This window comes from Mobula birostris, chromosome 11 (assembly GCF_030028105.1).
Source record: "Mobula birostris isolate sMobBir1 chromosome 11, sMobBir1.hap1, whole genome shotgun sequence".
In the NCBI taxonomy this organism is placed as follows: domain Eukaryota; kingdom Metazoa; phylum Chordata; class Chondrichthyes; order Myliobatiformes; family Myliobatidae; genus Mobula; species Mobula birostris.
This window is the reverse complement of record NC_092380.1, coordinates 99,589,457-99,607,889: the sequence shown is the minus strand read 5'-3', so window position 1 is coordinate 99,607,889 and position 18,433 is coordinate 99,589,457. Positions and strand designations below refer to the sequence as shown.

Sequence of the window (18,433 nt, the reverse complement as noted above, 5' to 3'; positions counted from 1 at the left end):
ATTGGTAATCCATGGCATAGAACTGGAGCAACACACAAAGTGCAGGAGGAACCTAGCAGGTCAGGCATCATCTACAGTGGGGAGTGGACAGCTAATATTTCAGATCGGGACTTTTCCTCTGGACTGGCCAGTCCAGATGAAAAGTTCGGATTTGAAGTGCCAACTCCCCATGGATGCCCCTGACCTGCCGAGTTCCTCCAGTGCTTTGTGTGTTGGGTTTGAGGAAATTTGGTATGTCATCAAAGACCCAAGCAAATTTCTGCAGCTGTACTGTGGAGATCATTCTAATTGATCGCATCGCTGTCAGTTATGGAGGGGCAGTGACTGGAAAAAGCTGTAGAAGGTTGTAAACTCAGTCAGCTCCATCATGGGCACCAGCCTCCCCAGCATCAAGAATATCTTCAAAAGAAAATGCCTCAAAAAGGCTGCTTCCATCATAAAGGATCCGCACCACCCAGGACATGCCTCTTCTCATTACTACCGACAGGGAGGAGGTACAAGAGACTGAACCCACCCACTCGACATTTTAGGAACAGCTTCTTCCCCTCCGACATCAGGTTTCTGAATGGACAATGAATACTCCTTCACCATTGTTGCCCTCTTTTTGCACAACTAATTATCTTTTTTACATAATATAATACTTTTTTTTAAAAAATATGGAACGCTTCAGGAATTTGCGTGTCATCCTTGCGCAGGGGCCATGCTAATCTTCTCTGTATCGTTCCAATTTTAGTATATGTGCTGCCGAAGCGAGCACCAATATTTTAATGTAATAATGTTTTATTATAATCAATAGTATGTTTTTTGTGTTATGTTGTGCTGCTGCTGCAGAATAACAGATTCCATGACATACATTAGTGGTAATAAACGTGATTCTGATTCTGGCATTGCTTAAGACTCCAGTGTCTGCAGCCTCCTGTGATATCCATTGATCTGAATGTCAACTGCAATGCATCCTAGCATCCTCAATGAGTCGACTTTCTGCTGGAGCTCATGCTCGCATGTACTAAGACCTAATGGAACTTGTATCATCTAAATAATATATTAAATATTATGCATAGAACATAGAAATTTACAGCACATTACAGGTCTGTTGGTCCACAGTTTTGTAGCAACCATGTAACCTACTCTAGAGACTGCCTAGAATTTCCCTAGCACATAACTCTCTATTTTTCTAAGCTCCATGTACCTATCTAAGAGGTTCTTAATAGACCCTGTTATATCTGCTTCCACCATTGCCGCCGGCAGTGCATTCTCTGCACCTACCACTCTTTGTGTGAAAAACTTACCCCTGACATCCCCTCGGTATCTGTTTCCAAGCACCTTAAAACTATGCCCCCTCATATTAGCCATTTCAGCTCTGGGAAAAAGCCTCTGGATATCCACACGATCAATGCCCTTATCATCTAATACACCTTGATCAGGTCACCTCTCATCCTCTGTCGCTGCAAGGAGAAAAGGCCAAGTACACTTAACCTATTCTCGTAAGGTACACCCTCCAGTCCAGGCAACATCCTTGTAAATCTCCTCTGCACTCTCTTTATAGTATCCACATCCTTCCTGTAGTGAGGTGACCAGAACTGAATACAGTACTCCAAGTGGGGTCTGTCCAAGGTCTTTATATAGCTGTACCATTATCTCACGGCTCTTGACTCAATCCCACGGTTAGTGAAGGCCAACACACCATACGCCTTATTATCAACACTGTCAACCAACCTGCGTAGCAACTTTGAGTGTCCTATGGACACGGACCCCAAGATCTCTCAGATCCTCCACACTGCCAAGAGTCTTACCATTTATATTATATTCTGTCTTCAAATTGGACCTTCCAAAATGAACCACTTCATACTTTTTCTGGGTTGAAGTCCATCTGCCACTTCTCAGCTTAGTTCTACATCCTATCAATGTCCCACTGTAACCTCTGACAGCCCTTCAGACTATCCACAACACCCCCAACCTTAGTATAATCAGCAAACTTACTAACCCACCTTTCTACTTCTTCATCCAGGTCATTTATAAAAATCACAAAGAGGAGGGGTCCCAGACCAGATCCCTGTGGAATACCACTGGTCACTGACCTCCATGCAGAATATGAACCATCTACAACCACCTTTTGCCTTTGGTGGGCAAGCTCATTCTGGATCCACAAAGTAAAGTCTCCTTGGATCCCGTGCCTCCTTATTTTCTGAAGGAGCCTTGTGTGGGGAACCTTATCAAATGCCTTACTGAAATTCATATACACTACATCCACTGCTCTACCTTCATCAATGTGTTTTATTGCATCCTCAAAGAATTCAGTCAGGCTAGTAAAGCAGGCCCTGCCCTTGACAAAGCCATGCTGACTAAACCTAATCAGATTATGTTTCTCCAAATGCTCATAAATCCTGCCACTCAGGATCTTCTCCAACAACTTGCCCACCACAGAGATCAGACTCACTGGTCTATAATTTCCTGGTCTATTTCTGCTCCCTTTCTTGAACGAGGGAACAGCATTTGCAACCCTCCAATCCTCCGGTACTTCTCCCGTCCCTATTGATGATGCAAAGATCATTGCAAGAGGCTCAGCAATCTCCTCCCTCACTTCCCACAGAAGCCTGGGGTATATCTCATCCGGCCCCAGTGACTTATCTAACTTAATGCTTTTCAAAAGCCCCAGGACATTCTCTTTCTTAAATGTCTATATGCTCAAGCATTTCAGTCTGCTGTAAATAATATATTAAATATTATGGTGAAGGTTTCTCATTAATCCTCACATCTGAAGCCTTTGGGCTCTGCATTTGCTGATGTTATTTTTTCTCTAGAATTGGAGTTGGGTGTGGGTACTATTTTATGACTGGATTTTGGGTCAAGGCAAGTCCTTAGGGCAAATCATTACGTTTCTTTTTTACCACAATGGGATTTATACGGCCTGAGACTTCAATATCTTTGGTTCTTAGCTCTGTTTTATTTTGTGACATTCTTTTTCAAGCTCTCCAGCCCAATCAGAGATCTACATAAAAATTAGCTTGTCACATGTACATCTGAAACGTGCCATTTACATCAAATTAAATCAGTGAGGATGGTGCTGAGCAGCCCACAAGCATCTCCATGCTTACAGTGCCAACGTAGATTGCCTACTACTCACTAAAGCCTGGTTTATACTTCTGCGTCAACGCGTCGCCGTAAACCCTACGCAAGCCGACGCGGAACCCTACACGAGAGCTTGTGTTGCTGTGACACGCACCTCTCCCAAAATGTAACTGCGACACGCACCTCTCCCAAAATGTAACTGCGTGTCGCGGCAACGCAGACCATAACAACTGTGATTGGTCCGATTGGTAGCATCGCATGCCCTCCTATGCTGCAATAGCTTCCCATTGGGCGACTGAAGGGCAGGGAAGGAACTCTGGCTGCAATGCTTTCCATAAAACTTTACAGACCTCTGAAATTATGGAGGACACATTTCACTTTTACGAAAAAAGATGCTCGCATCTTGTTTACCCCAAGACTACCATGACCATGAAGCCTTGTGCGGGCAGGTGAGTACGCATGCGTGACGTGGGCAAATTACCGAGCGACGCAGACACAACAACACACAAGCATAAATGCTCACAACGCGCGTAGGCCATTTGCGTAGGTTACGGCGTCCAGTTAACGCGGAAGTATAAACTGGGCTTAACCCTTATCATACGTCTTCAGTATGTGAGAGTAAACTGGAGTGCTGAGAGGAAACCCACAGAGTCATTGAGAGAACGTACAAACTCCTTGCAGACAGTGGCAGGAATTGAAACAAACCTGAAATCTAAAACAGGACGTAGGAGAGCAAATTAACATCATATTACAGCAAATAGAGGCAAAACTCAGTTATTGCTGGCACTCTAATAGCATTACACTAACTTCTACACTTCTGTACTGTCCTAAGTAATTCACCCAACATGGGGCTCGAACTCATGACCCTGAGATTAAGTGTCTCATGCTCTTCTGACTGCGCTAGCTGAGTGTGAACTCAGTCAGTAGAGAATAGTGGGTGCATCATTGATTTTGCTTAGACTTCCAGGATAATGTGCTTATCAGAATCTACAGGATATCTAGTTGTTTCATTAATATGGGGGTTCAAAACCTGGGGTCCATGCACCTCTTGCTTAATGGTTTACTGAAGTCAGGCATGGTTCTTTGCCATTTTTACAATCCAGGATAGCAAGCTTACCTCTTTCTGTGATACAGAGCATGGAACTGACTTCATTCCCCTTGTGTATTCCTCTGATATGCGTTGTTACAAGTTACAGAGTTTTGCCTCTGCTGAAATATGATATTAATTTGCTCTCCTATGTTCTGTTTTAGATTTCAGGTTTGCTTCATTTCCTCTTGTGTCTGGATGATGATATAGATTTTATTTCTGCGGTAACTGTCCCATTAAGTCATTGCATCCAGATGTATGAATCAAGTAGCAAATATTCCCTCGAACTCTCTGTCATCTTCCATGCTATGGATGATGTAGTTTTAATCCTTTGGGATTGGCCTTTTCACTCTTGCTCCTTCACTTTTCTCATTTCTGATTTGCAAATTTCCCATGGTTGACTTGACTACATAATCTGCAGTTCAAACGACTTGTGGAGCAATTTCTTTCTCATCTCTGTTGCAAATACAGGGCTTGTACCTTCATATAACATAGATTTATTTCCAGAGCATAGTTTTTAAATATAATTTACATAAATAATTTGCATTAAAACACCAGGGATATGGGTTGTTAGATTTGGTGACAATATAAAGAGAGTTAGATTATAAGACGTAGGAGCAGGAATAGGCCACTCAGCCTGTTTTGCTCTGCCATTCCATCATGGCTGATTTATTATACCTTTCAACCCCGTTCTTCTGCCTTCTCTCCATAACCTTTGATATCCTTACTGATCAAGAACCTGTTAAACTCCTAATGATTTGACCTGCACAGCCATCTGTGGCAATAAATTCCACAGTTGCACTGCCCTCTGCCTCAGGAAATTCCTTCTCATCTCTTCTGAAAGGACATCCTTGTACTCCGTGGCTGTGCCCTCTGGTCGTAGGCTCCCCCAGTATTAGAAGTATCCTTTCTTAAAATGAAGTAAGCTATGTTGTTCATGGTAGTTCTGGATCTGGTGTCCTAATGCGCTATACATCTAAAGCAAAAAGGATGTCAGGCTACTTAATCTGCAGTTTGAACCAGATGGATAATCATTAAGGGCATGAATGGTTATGCGCAAAGGGCAGGAGAATGGGGTTGAGACGGGAAAATAAATCAACAGTGATTGAATGACAGAGCAGACTTGTTGGGTTGAATGGCCCATTCGCGTCTTAGTGATTTGGATGTTGCAGTTTTAATCCTTTGGGATTAGTCAAATCAAATACCAAATTTGATTGTTATTCAATCATACATGATTAACCATGAACACAGACAAGTGAAACAGTCTTATTCTGGCGACAAGGTGCAATAAACAGTATCAACACATAGTACAAGGCACATATAAGATATCAGTAAACAGCGGTCACACAAAAAAAGTATAATCCTAGACTCCGAGTCCATGAATTTTGCAGCAGTTTACGGTCGAACACATATAGCTTGTCTTCTGTAGAACGAACATTGGAGGGCAGCGCTCTGTCCAGTTTGGACGCCACGCCACACTGCCTCCTTCGCTTCTCTCCTGGGCAGCTGTAAACAGGCGACATCGCAGCTTGAGGCATAGTCCGCACTACGACTGAGGCTAGGCAGCACCAAAAAATCAGTGAAAGAGACGCAGCATTCCACATTAACAACGTCCAACAGTGTCTTGCGATCACAAGAAAAGCAATTAAGACAATCACTGGTTAATAGACTCCACACTACTTCATGCACTGACTCCTCCAGTGTTTCCCATACGTGGGCAGTAGCACAATCTGTACCATATCCAACTCCTTCAGTTTGTTGGCCTACAAGCAACTCACCGATGGGGTAGACCTGCAGTACTTTAAGTTCCTAATGTTCAGCAGGGTCTTGTGATTGTGAAAATATTTGTTTAAAAAGGACAGTGACAGGTGTGATCACTCTAGCTCCTTCAGTTCTCTCTGTGTTCTCACTAATAAAGCTCCTGCTTCACATGTCCAGTCATCTGGGTTGAATCCTAACTCCAGTACTGTCTGTGTGGAGTGAACATGTCAGATGGATTTCCCTTGGATGCTCCACTTTCCTCCCAAATCCCAAAAACATGTTGCTTGATGGGCTGATTGTGCACTGTAAGTTGTCTCTGGTGTGAGTGGCAAAAACTGGGAGAATCGTTGGGAACGTGTGGAGAATGGATTCCGGAGATAATTTGAAGGGAATGGGATTGATCTGTGAGTTTGTATAGACTTGATGGGCTGAATGGCCTCCGTTGTCACAAGAGAATGTAGCATATGAAAGCAAGTTGTAAAGAGAACCTAAGGAGGCTGCAAATGGATATAGATAAATGAGTGGGCAGTGATCTGGCACATGAAGTGTTTTGTGGGAAAATGTAAAATTGTCCATTTCTGCAGGCAAGATGCAAAAGGAAACTATTATACCTAAAAGTCAGACATTGCTGTGAAGTTCAAAGGAATCTGGACATCACCCTGTATGGTTTGCAGAAGTTTAGTGTGCAAGTATTGCAAGTAATTAGTGAAGTTATTTAGAACACAAAATGTAACAGTGCAGTGTAGGTCCTTCAGCCCACCATGTTGTGCCGACATTTTAACTTACTCCAAGATCAACTTAATGCTTCCTCATGCATCGCCCTCCATTTTTCTTTCATCTATAAGCCTATCTAAGAGCCTCTTATATGTCCGTAATGTGTCTGTCTCTACCACCACCACAGGTTTCATGCACACAGCACTCTCTGTGTAAAATAACCCACGTCTCACATCCCCCAATTCTTTCCCTCAAGCACTTTAACATTATGCCCTCTTGTATTAGCCATTTCCACCCTGGGAAAACAGTACTGACTGTCCACTCTTATCAGTATCTCTTATCATCTGGTACGCCTCGAATCTGTCACCTCTCATCCTTCACTTCAAAGAGAAAAGCCCCAGCTCACTCAGCCTTTCCTCATAATGCATGCTCTCTCTTCCAAGCAGTCTCCTGGTAAATCTTCTCTGTGTCCTTTCTAAAGCTTCCACATCCTTCCTATAATGAAGCAACCAGAATTGAACACAATACTCCAAGTGTGGTCTTACCAGGGTTTTATAGAGCTGCAAAAGGATTAGCAACAGTATTGTTCAGAAAATTGAAAACAGAAGTGAAGTGGTTATATTTTAGTTACATAGAGCATTGGTAGGACTGCCTATAGTGTCCTATGTACACCATAGTTCTCCTCATTTTAGGAAGCATCTTAATACTTTGGCAGCAGTCCAAAGAAGGTTTACCACAATAATGCCTTGGTTTTCTTATGAGGAAAAAATTGGACAGCATTGCCTTATACCTTCTGGAATTTAGAAGAGTGAAAGCAGACTTGATAGAAGCATATTTGATACTGAAGGGTTTTGACTGGGGGTTTGGGGGGTGATTCTCTTGTGGCAGAGGATGTTTTCTCTTGTGATATTAAAAATAAGGGGTTGTTTATCTAAGACTGAGTCTCTTTTTTCATTGGTTCATGAGTCTTTGGAGCTTTTCCTCAAAGGGCAGAGGAAACAGAATGTTGGAATATTTTTAAGGCCAAGAGAGCAAGGTTGCTGTCGGTTGACAGGAATGTGGAATTTAGTTTATTGTCAGGTCAGCAATGATTTTATTGAATGGGAGAGCAGAGCTGAGTGCTCTACTGCTCCGAACTTGTATGCTCAGATTCAGCTGACAGACTTAGATCTATGTATTATCAAGTTGTTTAATATTCCTTCATGCCATGTGCTTGATTAAGTAATAGTTATTGAATACGTGTACAATATATAGAACAGCAGTCCCCAACTACCGGGCCGCAAAGTATGCGCTACCGAGCCGCGAGGAAACGATATGATTTAGTGATATGAGTCAGCTGCACCTTTCCTCATTACCTGTCATGCACTGTGTTGAGCTCGAACGCACGCGAGCTCATTACGCACGCATCATCCATGTCAGAGCGGGAAGGAGATCAACTCCTGGAGCTTGCAAATGACGACGGGCTAAAAAGTATGTTTGATATAACATCTCTGCCGGCATTCTGGATCAAAGTCAAGGCTGAATATCCTGAGATAGACACGGAAGCACTGAAAACGTTGCTTCCATTTCCAACATATCTCTGCAGTGAATGCAACGAAAACTAAATTGCAGAATAGACTGGACATAGGGAACCCATTCGAGTATCACTGTCTCCCATCACCTCTCGATAGGACCGTGTTGTTGCAGGAAAACGAGTATTCAGCCCAGGGCTCCCACTGATTCAGCGATGTTGGTGCGTTGCAATGATCTTATATGTTCATACGAGGAAAATATGCGCTGTGTGCTTAATATCCAAACGTTACTTAAAATGTTATGATGCTATTGACTTATAAGTGACTTACAGAATCATATAACAATTACAGCATGGATACAGGACATCTGTGCCCTTCTAGTACGTGCCGGACGCTACTCTCACCTAGTCCCACCAACCTGCACTCAGCCCATAACCCTCCATTCCTTTCCTCTCCATATACTCATCCAATTTTTCTTTTAAATAATATCGAACCTGCCTCTACCACTTCTACTGGAAGTTTGTTCAACACTTACTTCAAACTCCCCTGTCCTCCCCTGATAATTGACTTATCGCTATATTCATGCAAGGAAAATATGCGCTGTGTGTTTAATATTAAATTCGTTTGATAAACCCTTCTGGAAACGAAATTGAGTGTATTAGCCACTTATCGCCTATATTCGGGTCGTGATTAACACCCCCCCGAACAGAATCGCCAAAAACGATTTGTAGAAAGGAAATCGGCATGTGCACGCATGCGCAAGTCACGCACGCGCACTGGTGCCCGCGCAAGGCTTCATGGTTGTTGTAGCCTTTTGGGGTAAACACAATGTATTTGACTGCTACTCTTGTCCGTTGGCAACCATTCCTCCCCCCACCAGTCGGCTGGTCCGCAAGAATATTGTCAATATGAAACCGGTCTGCAGTGCAAAAAAGGTTGGGGACCCCTGATATAGAATATACCCTTAGTGGCCACTTTAGTACGTACACCTATACACCTGCTTGTTGAGGCAAGTATCTAACTAGCCAGTCGTGGCAGTCACTCAATGCATTGCAACATGCAAACCTGGTCAAGAGGTTCTGTTGTTGGTTAGACCAACCATCAAAGTGGGGAAAAAATGTAACCCAAGTGACTTTGATTGGAATGATTATTGGTGTACCTATAGGAAGAGGTACAGTCGACGTTTCACGCCGAGACCCTTCGTCAGGACTAACTGAAGGAAGAGTGAGTAAGGGATTTGAAAGTGGGAGGGGGAGGGGGAGATCCAAAATGATAGGAGAAGACAGGAGGGGGGGTGCCTGTTACTAACTCTTCCTTCAGTTAGTCCTGACGAAGGGTCTGGGCCTGAAACGTCGACTGTACCTCTTCCTAGAGATGCTGCCTGGCCTGCTGTATTCACCAGCAACTTTGATGTGTGTTGCTTGAATTTCCAGCATCTGCAGAATTCCTGTTGATTGGTGTACCTATGTCAATTCTTGAGGTGGATGGGCCACAGCGCTGAAGATCACAAATTTACACTCTGAGGTCACTTTATGAGGTACAGGAGCCCCGAGCACAGAATACATGTATAATACTGCATATCGCACATACTTCTTTATTGAGTAATGTAGTGCATGTACCAGTCCTAATAATATGGGTTCTTACTCAGCCTTAGAATAACAACCGCACCCTCCACACACGAGATACATGTATTGCTTTCATTCTGATTGCCAGCAAATATCCTCAAGCAACTGAGGCTGCTGCTGATCTTCCTCACTTAAACCAGTTGTCCGAGAAGGCAATGAATGGAAAGGATGAAACTGAAGTTTTTCTTTTGGAGTTCTGCATCCTGTTTGTAAATTCTCGGATGTATGTCCAAAGAGGGAGAGGTGATTTGCAAGACGGCAAATATAATTGCACGTTGTGACTTCAGGTCAGTGAAGACTGAATATGTAGATGACAATATTACATTGCAGAGAAGAATGCACATCTTGTGACGCTCTTGTTCAATGGGATCTCAGTATGAATAAAGACTAGATTTTGAAAGATTGGCTTCTCCTTCTCAAATATACATCAAAACATACAGTGAGTTAAGTCATTTGCGTCAACGACCAGCACAGGCTAAGAAAGTGCTGGCAGCAATCCATAAGTGCCGCCATGCTTCCAGTGCCAACATAGCATGCCCACAACTTATTAAAACCGGCCAATATGTCTTTGGAATGTGGGAGGAAACTCGAGCAGCCGGGGAAACCCACGTGGTCACGGGGTGAACGTATGAACCCCTGACGGGCTGCGGCGGGAGTTGAACCCTAAGAGTGAATGCTGGGACTGTAATGCATTCGGCTAATCACTGCATTACTGTGCCACCTGCATTCATACATAAAGAGACAGACTGCATTGCACTGGCTTTGGTAGGCACCTTCCCTTACCCATCTTGACCTTCCATCCCTCCAACTGTGCAGAGGAAAGTCACTATGTATCTGGGTTTGAATTTTCTGCATGAGGTGTATATGGGGAGGAGGGTGCAGGATACAGAGGGCTCCAGGTGTTTTTGTGAATGAATTTCTGGGGGAGGGGGCACAGTTGCATCACAGTTACCGTAACACTGTTTAACAGCACCAGTGACAATTCTGGCTGATGTCTGTCAGGGCCCTGTATGTTCTCCCCGCGACTGTGTGTTTCCGCTGGAGAAACTGGAGGATTAATAGGTCACATCACATGCATGTAGTTGGGCCGGAGGAATCTGTTACCATGCTGTGTCTCTAAGTAAAAAAAATAATTTCATAATGTTAGCAGGCGAGTGTAATGTGTATCTTGGAAGAGGGAATTATTGTTGAAATAGTGTACAGGCTGAAGCTGCACAGTCGTAGAGCACTATAGCACAGAAACGGGTCTTCAGCTCATCTAGTCCATGCTGAACAATTACTCTGCCTAATGCCATTTACCTGCACCCGGACTATAGCTCTCCATATCACTGATATGCATGTAGCTATCCAAACTAGTCTTAAAATTTGAAATTGGAGACTGGAGGATGGAGGGGGAGAAGATGGCGCGACGGCAGTGTGCACAGCCTCTCCGGTGAATAATATCTGTAATCTGTCAAGTAGGGTACCGTGCACGATTCTGATTTGACGGAGACAGGCGTGAGAGTACGGAGGAACATCTGGAGAAACTTCTGAAATACCTGCTTCGCTGCCACTGCTACTGTGTGGTAACCGGAATCTCTGGAGCAGAAGGCCCCGAAATCCTCGGCTTTGCTTGTTTCAGCGGCCGGGGCGAGGTCGAAGGTGCTCGGGAGGCTGTATTGGAGGAGCTGGTCGGAGGCTCGAAGTTTTCGGATGGACAGACTCAGTGTCGGCTGTCGTCGGCTGCTTCTAGGGCATCGGCAAGTTGACGGTGGCTGGAGGTCTACGGCAGGGAGTTTCTCCCTTTTGCTGCCTGCTATTGGGACTTGGGAGTCGATCAACTTGGGGACTTTGAGACTTTTTTTTACCATGCCCATGGTTTGCTCTTCATCAAATTATGGTATTGCTTTGCACTGCTGTAATTATATGTTATAATTATGTGATTCTGTCAGTGTTAGTCTTTGGTTTGTCCTGTTTTCTGTGATATCACCCTGGAGAAACATTGTATCATTTCTTAATGCATGTATGCATTTCTAAATGACAATAAAAGAGGACTGAATGTTCTCATAATCTAATTGAACCCACATCCATCACTTCTGCAGGCAGCTCACTCCACATTTGCACTACCCTTTGAGTGAAGAAATCTCCACTCATTTTCCTTAGATATTTTACCTATCATCCTAAACCCTGCTACACCCTACCTGAATGGAAAAAAGCCTGCATGTATTCACCCTATCTATACCTTCAAGTTTTTGTATACCTCTGTAGATCTTCCCTTGTTTTCCTATGCTCAGAATCAGAATCAGAATCACTTTGTTCCCAGTGTGTGAAACAAACCAGAATTGATTGTGGTTCGGTGCCAATCATAAAATACAGGACAATACCATAACAGACAACACAATAACAACCAACAGTTTACAGTACAATAGTGCAAACAGTCAGAGCAATCAACAATTAGCAGAATGGTCACATGCACAAATCTCATTAATCAAACTTTAATAAATGTGAACATATGAACAGGCCCAGTAATTATTAACAGAACAAGGAGAGCAGGAAAGACCATTTAATGGATGTTGCACTGGGACAGTTAAGGTATTGCAGCAGAGTAAGTTTTGTTGAGAATCTGAATAGCTACATGAAAGAAGCTTTGAAGATAATGTGTCATGTTGGTGGTGATGGACCTGTAGCATCTCCCTAATGGGAATCTGGTGAATGGGTGACTACTAGGGTGGGATTAAAGTCTTAACCTACCCAACCTTTCCCTACAATTCAGGTCCTCAAGTCCTGGCAACATCCTTGTATATTTTCTCTGTACTTTTTCAATCTTATTCATATCTTTCCTGTAGGCAGGTGACACAAATCCAAATTTGGGCTCACCAATGTCTTATCCAACTTCAGCATAACATCCTAACTCCTATACTCAGTAACTTGATTTATGAAGGCCAGTGGGCCAAAACCTCTCTTTACGACCCCATCTACCTATGACATCACATTCAAGGAATAATGGATCTATATTCCCAGATCCCTATTGTCTACTGCACACACTGGTACCCTGCTGTTCACTGTGTAAGACCTACCTGGGTTGGTCCAATCTCGCACTTGTCTGCGTTAAATTCCATCTTCCACTTTTTAGCCCATTATTCTAGCTGGTTCAGGTCCTTCTGCAAGCTTTGATAGCCTTTCTCGCTGTCTACTACGCTTTGAATCTTGGTGTCATCATCAAGTTTGCTGATCCAGTGTACCATATTATCATCCAGGTCATTGATGTGGCTGACAAACAACAACAGACCCAGCATTCTTCTTTAAAACACAGCCTCCAGTCAGAGAGACAACCATCTACTACCTTTCTCTGACTTTTCCCCTGAAGGCAATGTTGAGTCCAGTTTACTAACTCAAGTGCATTTGGAACACTGTGCACAATTTCTCTCCTTTATTTAAGAAAGGATAAACATTGAGGGCAGTCCAAAAGGAATTTACTAGATTAATTACTGGGATTAGACGGTTGGCATTTCTATGCTCTGGAGATTGGTAGAATGAAGGGTCATTTTATTGCAACATTCAGGAACATGTAGATGTTGAGATGTTTCCACAAGTGCATAAGTTTCAAATAAAGTGACATAATTGCAAGATAGATTTTCCAAGATTTCACCCAGGAACTTGAAGCTGCTCGCCCCTTCCACCGCGGACTCCTCAACGACAACTCATCACTGACTTCCCCTTCTTGAAGTCTACTCTCAATTCCTTGGTCTTACTGATGTTGAGTGCAAAGTTGTTGTTACACGAGTCAACCTGATAACCTATTTTACTCCTATACGCATCCTCATTGCCACTGGAGATTCTGCCAACAATAGCGGTGTCATCGAGAATTTATAGATGGTGCTTGAGCTACAAGACCATAAGACATAAGAGCAGTAATAGACTATTTGGTCCATTGAGTTTAGGCGCTGTTGCTTAATGGCTGATTTATTATCCCTCTCAACCTCATCCTCTTGCTCTGTCCCCGTAACCTTTGATGCCCTTACTAATCAAGATTCTATCAACTTCCACTTTAAATGTACTCAATGATTTGGCCGTCACAGCTGTCTGTGGCAATGATTTCCACAGATTCACAAACCTCTGGTTAAAGAAATTCCTCCTCATCTCTTCTAAAGAGACATCCTTGTATTCTGAGACTGTGCACTCTGGTACTAAACTCCCTCACTGTAGGAAAGGTCCTCGCTAAACCCACTTTATCTAGCCCTTTCTATATAGAATAAGCTTCAAGGCTAAACTCCAATTAGTACAGCTCCATAGCCATCAAATGCCCCTCATACTTTAACCCTTTCAACCTGGCTAACTACAGTACTGTTCAAAAGTATTAGGAGTGCCGGGGCAGGGCGTATCACAGGTGCACACATACCCAGCCCTGAGACACCAAGCAAGGTCAATTGATTTATTGATTGTTACGGAATGTTTCTCCGGTGCTTCTTGCTCCCTCCACTCTCCCTTCCCCTTTTCCCAAACATGGTTCCCCACCTCCCATATCAAAATCACTTACGTATGTCATGAATTTAGTTTTTTATTTTGCGGCAGCAGTAGAGTGCAAAGCAGAACATCACTACAGTACTGTGCAAAAGTCTCAGGCATCATAGCTATATATATGTGTGCCAAAGACTTTTGTACAGTCCTGTATACCGTGTCACACAGTTATGAGTGCAGAGACATGAGAACAGTGGGCTAAGCACGCATCCTTAAGGTGTGTTTGTGTTGATTATTGCTTAATATAGTTAAAAAAATAACTGAGTGCCTGAAGGGATTGGAACAAAACTGACATTTTGTAAATGAAAGCACCTATTGACTATATTATTACCATATCCTCAGTGCCTTAAAGATTGCGTTAATAATCACAGAAATTACTACACACCTTAATTATTCAACCACAAATTGAAGATTGTGTGGCAAGTCATTTCTTCCAGGTAAGGCAGATGGATTATGTGGGATATGTTCAGAATATACAAGTGATTAAGCTTGAGAGGCAAGTTCTGCAATGTTAGCAAATATTGACATGCTATTTGGCTTAGTCTGTGGCACTGTGGAACTAAACTGCAGATCACAGCAATCTCGAGTTTGATCTTTGTCTCTGTGAGTATGCACAGAATTTGGAATTGGGCATATTGAAGTAGAGTAATTGGAATATGAGAGGGAAATAATTGAAACTGAAAATGCTACTATAAATTCATATCCAGCTTGGTAAGGACTGAGTTGGATTTGGCAGAGCACCTGTAGCACTTATACAGTGCACAAATTCTGCAGCTATCAGATCTTAAATTATAGTAATTTATTTGGGTAATCTTGTACCTGCCAAGCTCTTGCATAGATTGTGACAAATGCTTCATGTCAAAGTCGGGAAACAGGATGACAACTTCAGGATGATTTTTACTGCGCGAGATTTCCTATCACCCCTATCGCCTACAGTGAACTTCTAATCGAAACCAAAATTTACTCTGTGATGATTTATTAGTGGCTGCTGACCAAATGTTATGTTTGTTATTTGGGAAGGGTTTTTTTTTGAAGGTTCAAACTGCCATCGAACATACTTGGAGGATTACAGATAATACTCTGAGGATGCAAAATGTGACATAATATGGTATGTTTGAAAGCACATTTTCTGTTAAATTATGGTGGCAAAATGGGTATGACTATAAATTCCCCAGTGGGAACTTTACTTCTGCGCCTTTCTGTAAGTACTGAGAGCGTAGATTTTCATTATCAGTGCAAGTGGATGCTGAATTTGTAGCGGCGGTAAAACAGAATGTTGCACTCACAACATGCTGGAGGAACTCAGCAGGTCGGGCAGCATCCGTGGAAACGATCAGTCAACGTGTTGTGAATGTTGCTTTGACCCCAGCATCTGCAGAGTATTTTGTGTAAAGCAGAATGTTGGTAAGCAGTGCTCTGTCTTGGTAACCCAGATTTATACTTAGTGGAACACAGGCTTGTGCAGCTTGGTTAGAAGCCTCATATTTTTAAGTTTCTGGGATATGGACTTGGCTGACAAGAGCATATTATGTTGCCTATCCTCATTATCCAATGAGAAGGTGAGAAGGTTGCCTCTTTGAATTTTGTCAGTCCTTTTGGTGAAGGTTCTCTCAGAGTGCTGTTTGGTAGGATGTGATGAAAAAGGGCTGATTTAGTATTTCCAAAGTAAGGTAGTTCCTGATTTGCAGGGGAGTCTGTAACTGGTAATATTTCAGTGCCCTGTACCCCTCAGCCTTGGTGGTGGAGCTTACAGGTTTAGGCAACATTGGTAAAGTATCCACGGTGAGCAACTGTCATCCATTTTGTGGAGAACTACACCCACTGTCCACTTGTAGTAGAGGGAATGAATATATTATGTGGCGGAAGGGGTACCAATCACATGAGTTGCTTTATCCTGAATGGTTTCAGAGATGTTGGACATCCACTCATCTGGGCCAGTGGGGAGTATTGTATCACACTCTTGTTTTATGCCCTGTGTTGCACACAAAAAATGCTGGGGGGACTCAGGAAGTCAGGGGAATAAGCAGTCGACATCTCAGGCCGTGAAATGGAAGGGGAAAGAAGCTGGAAAATGAAAGTGGGAGGAAGGGATGGAGTACAAGCTGGCAGGTCACAGGTGAAATCAAATGAGGGGGCAGTGCAATGCTGGGAGGTGATCGATGGATGAGGTAAAGGACTGAAGAAGAAGAAATCCAATAGGAGAGGAGAGTGGACTATGAGAAGAAGTGAAGGAGGAGGGGCAACAGAGGGATGTGATCTGCAAGTGAGAAGAGAAAGGGTAAGAGAAGAGCCGGAATGAGGAATGGAAAAGGAGAGAAGGCGGAGGAGGAGAAATTACCAGAGGTTAGAGATATTGATGTTCCTGCCGGCAGGTTCGAGGCTGCCTAGACAGAATATGAGGTTTGTTCCTCCAGCGTGAAAGTGGCCTTATCATGGCAGTAGAGAAGGTCATACACCAGGGGTTCCCAACCTGGCATCCACACACCCATTGGTTAATGGTAGGGATCATTGGCATAAAAATGCCACAGACCGATATTTTGGAATGAGAACGGGCAGTGGAATTAAAATAACACACATAAAAGTTGCTGGTGAACGCAGCAGGCCAGGCAGCATCTCTAGGAAGAGGTGCAGTCGACGTTTCAGGCGGAGACCCTTCATCAGGACTAACTGAAGGAAGAGTGAGTAAGGGATTTGAAAGTTGGAGGGGGAGGGGGAGATCCAAAATGAGAGGAGAAGACGGGAGGGGGAGGGATGGAGCCAAGAGCTGGACAGGTGATAGGCAAAAGGGATACGAGAGGATCATGGGACAGGAGGTCTGGGAAGAAAGACAAGGAGTGGGGGGGAACCCAGAGGATGGTCAAGGGGTATATTCAGAGGGACAGAGGGAGAAAAAGGAGAGTGAGAGAAAGAATGTGTGTATAAAAATAAGTAACAGATGGGGTACGAGGGGGAGGTGGGGCATCAGCGGAAGTTAGAGAAGTCGATGTTCATGCCATCAGGTTGGAGGCTACCCAGACGGAATATAAGGTGTTGTTCCTCCAACCTGAGTGTGGCTTCATCTTTACAGTAGAGGAGGCCGTGGATAGACATGTCAGAATGGGAATGGGATGTGGAATTAAAATGTGTGTCCACTGGGAGATCCTGCTTTCTCTGGCGGACAGAGCGTAGATGTTCAGCAAAGCGGTCTCCCAGTCTGCATTGGGTCTCGCCAATATATAAAAGACCACATCGAGAGCACCGGACGCAGTATATCACCCCAGTCGACTCACAGGTGAAGTGTTGCCTCACCTGGAAGGACTGTTTGGGGCCCTGAATAGTGGTAAGGGAGGAAGTGTAAGGGCATGTGTAGCACTTGTTCCGCTTACACGGATAAGTGCTAGGAAGGAGATCAGTGGGGAGGAATGGGGGGGACGAATGGACAAGGGAGTTGCATAGGGAGCGATCCCTGCGGAATGCAGAGGGGGCGGAGGGAAAGATGTGTTTAGTGGTGGGATCCCGTTGGAGGTGGCGGAAGTTACGAAGAATAATATGTTGGACCCGGAGGCTGGTGGGGTGGTAGGTGAGGACCAGGGGAATCCTATTCCTAGTAGGGTGGCGGGAGGATGGAGTGAGAGCAGATGTACGTGAAATGGGGGAGATGTGTTTAAGAGCAGAGTTGATAGTGGAGGAAGGGAAGCCTCTTTCTTTAAAAAAGGAAGACATCTCCCTCGTCCTAGAATGAAAAGCCTCATTCCGAGAGCAGATGCGGCGGAGACGGAGGAATTGCGAGAAGGGGATGGCGTTTTTGCAAGAGACAGGGTGAGAAGAGAAATAGTCCAGATAGCTGTGAGAGTCAGTAGGCTTATAGTAGACATCAGTGGATAAGCTGTCTCCAGAGACAGAGACAGAAAGATCTAGAAAGGGGAGGGAGGTGTCGGAAATGGACCAGGTAAACTTGAGGGCAGGGTGAAAGTTGGAGGCAAAGTTAATAAAGTCAACGAGTTCTGCATGCGTGCAGGAAGCAGCGCCAATGCAATCGTCAATGTAGCGAAGGAAAAGTGGGGGACAGATACCAGAATAGGCACGGAACATAGATTGTTCCACAAACCCAACAAAAAGGCAGGCATAGCTAGGACCCATACGGGTGCCCATAGCTACACCTTTAGTTTGAAGGAAGTGGGAGGAGCCAA

At 43.9% G+C, this 18,433-nt stretch overlaps 1 non-coding gene across 1 annotated transcript; it reads right to left on the bottom strand.

Annotated features, from left to right (window-relative positions):
• Nucleotides 1-650: 650 nt before the first annotated feature.
• On the bottom strand, nt 651-757 carry LOC140205628 (U6 spliceosomal RNA). The gene has a single exon (XR_011887896.1). It is a non-coding gene; the product is annotated as a U6 spliceosomal RNA (small nuclear RNA).
• Nucleotides 758-18,433: the final 17,676 nt, after the last annotated feature.